The following is a 2,226-nucleotide window of genomic DNA, read 5'->3' as shown; positions in this document are numbered from 1 at the left end:
AGTGGTGCACCGAATGAAGATCCTAACGAACACCTTCGTACGTTTAAAAGAATTTGTACACTATTCAAAATCCGAGAAGTGGAAGATGAGCAGATCTATCTCATGTTGTTTCCTTGGACTTTAAAAGGAGAAGCCAAAGATTGGTTAGAATCGTTACCTGAAGGGGCGATTGACACATGGGATGTCTTAGTTGAAAAATTTCTTCAAAGATTCTTTCCGGCATCTAAAGCCGTGAGACTTCAAGGAGAAATTGTTACGTTCACACAAAAGCCAAATGAAACATTATATGAGGCGTGGACAAGATTCAGAAGGATGTTGAGAGGATGTCCTCAACACGGTTTAGACACTTATCAAATAGTACAAATATTCTACCAAGGTGTCAACGTTGCTACACGAAAAGACATCGACATAACAGCTGGTGGTTCCATTATGAAGAAAACCGCAACTGAAGCTTACAAAATTATTGATAACACAGCCTCCCACTCGCATGAGTGGCACCAAGAAAAAGATATTTTTCGTTCATCTAAAGTGGCTAGAGCCGATTCTAGCCATGACTTTGATTCCATTTCAGCAAAAATAGATGCTTTCGAAAGACGAATGAAAAAGATGAATAAAGATATTCACGCAATACGAATCAGTTGTGAGCTATGCGGTGGACCACACTTATTGAAAGATTGTCACATTGAACCAACATTGGAACAACGAGAGAATGTTTCCTATATGAACCAAAGGCCTGGAAATAATTATCAAAATAATTATCAACCGCCAAAGCTAAACTTCAATCGAAATCAAAACATTCTTTACAATCCAAAAGGACCCGAAAATAACTGGTATAACCAACAAGGTCCGAATAACCAACCAACTCAAAACAACACTTTCAATCAACAAAGACCTGGCTTATATAAACCACAACAACAAACCGAAGAGAAAAAGTCAAATATGGAAGACGTGGTATTCAAGCTAGTTGAATCTCAAACACAATTTATTGAAACTCAAACCCAAACGAACGAGAGATTTGATCAGTCATTAAGAACTCAACAAGCTTCCATTTTGAATCTAGAAAAACACGTAAGTACTCTTGCTAGCATGATGAGTGAGAGGGAACAAGGAAAGCTACCGAGTAATACTGAAGTAAATCCTCGGAATGAGAATGTTAATATGGTTTCAACGAATTCTGAAAAACCAGCACCAGAAGATGGGAAGGTTTTAGATGAGAGTAACAATGAAGAAGTTACACCACCACCACCCGAGTATGTAAAGCCAGTGGTGGCACCATACAAACCACCCATCCCGTTTCCAAGAAAAGGAGTTGAGTATGAGCAAGTAATAAGTAATAAAGATTGTGATACTTCTGGAAAGAAGAAGAAGAAAAAGAATAAGAAAGTACAAGAAACAAAAGCCGTAGAAGTAAACCCGGTGAAGACAGTTCCACCAAAACCTCCACCTAGGGTAGGTGATCCGGGTGAATTTATTGTTCCCTGTCTACTTAGTGATTGTGTCATGTATGATGCACTAGCAGATTTAGGTGCAAGTGTAAGTATTATGCCTCTTTCATTATATAAGAGATTAGGAGTAGGTAAGTTAAGTCCAACGGATATGAGTGTTCGACTCTTTGATCAAACCATTAAGCACCCAGTTGGAATTGCTGACAACCTACCCGTTCAAGTAGGCAATTTAACCTTTCTAGTCGAATTTATTGTCATTGACATAGAAGAGGACCCAAACATTCCTCTAATTTTAGGTCGGCCATTCTTAGCGTCCACCAAGGCGTTATTTGATGTAGGAAATGGAAGAATGACACTTAAAAGTGGTGACAAATCGATCACCTTTATGATTCGAAAGTCTAAATCTCCACCAGCCAAAACCGTTGAACCAGTAAAAACAATTGGTAAGAACCATGTGTTTTTACCAACTCCAACGGTAATACTTAGCAATAATGAAACGCCTAAGTGTGGGGAAAATGAAGTAACACCTAATGATGACATGATAACAAAGAACCCCATTGTTGATACGAAATTAAATGATCCCGTTATTAATAGTTCAATGAAGAAACTTATTAAACGGATTCGCGATGCTAGAACCAAGGGGAACTTTAAGTTATGTAACCGGTTAGTATCCAATCTATCACCTAAAGAAAAGGAGAAACTAGTTGAAATTGTGGAAATTACACAGGAATCCGACCAATGGCTTAAAGAAAAAGTCACGGATATGCAAGTTGATTATGGA

The 2,226-nt window shown here is 38.2% G+C and overlaps 1 non-coding gene across 1 annotated transcript; it reads right to left on the bottom strand.

Annotated features, from left to right (window-relative positions):
- Window positions 1-234: 234 nt before the first annotated feature.
- LOC139869781 (small nucleolar RNA R71) lies at window positions 235-341 on the bottom strand. Its single transcript, XR_011766361.1, has one exon. It is a non-coding gene; the product is annotated as a small nucleolar RNA R71 (small nucleolar RNA).
- Window positions 342-2,226: the final 1,885 nt, after the last annotated feature.

The sequence above is a fragment of the Rutidosis leptorrhynchoides genome, chromosome 9, assembly GCF_046630445.1.
Source record: "Rutidosis leptorrhynchoides isolate AG116_Rl617_1_P2 chromosome 9, CSIRO_AGI_Rlap_v1, whole genome shotgun sequence".
Taxonomy (NCBI): Eukaryota; Viridiplantae; Streptophyta; class Magnoliopsida; order Asterales; family Asteraceae; genus Rutidosis; species Rutidosis leptorrhynchoides.
Note: the sequence above shows the minus strand (reverse complement) of the source record. Positions and strands in the feature narration are given on the sequence as shown.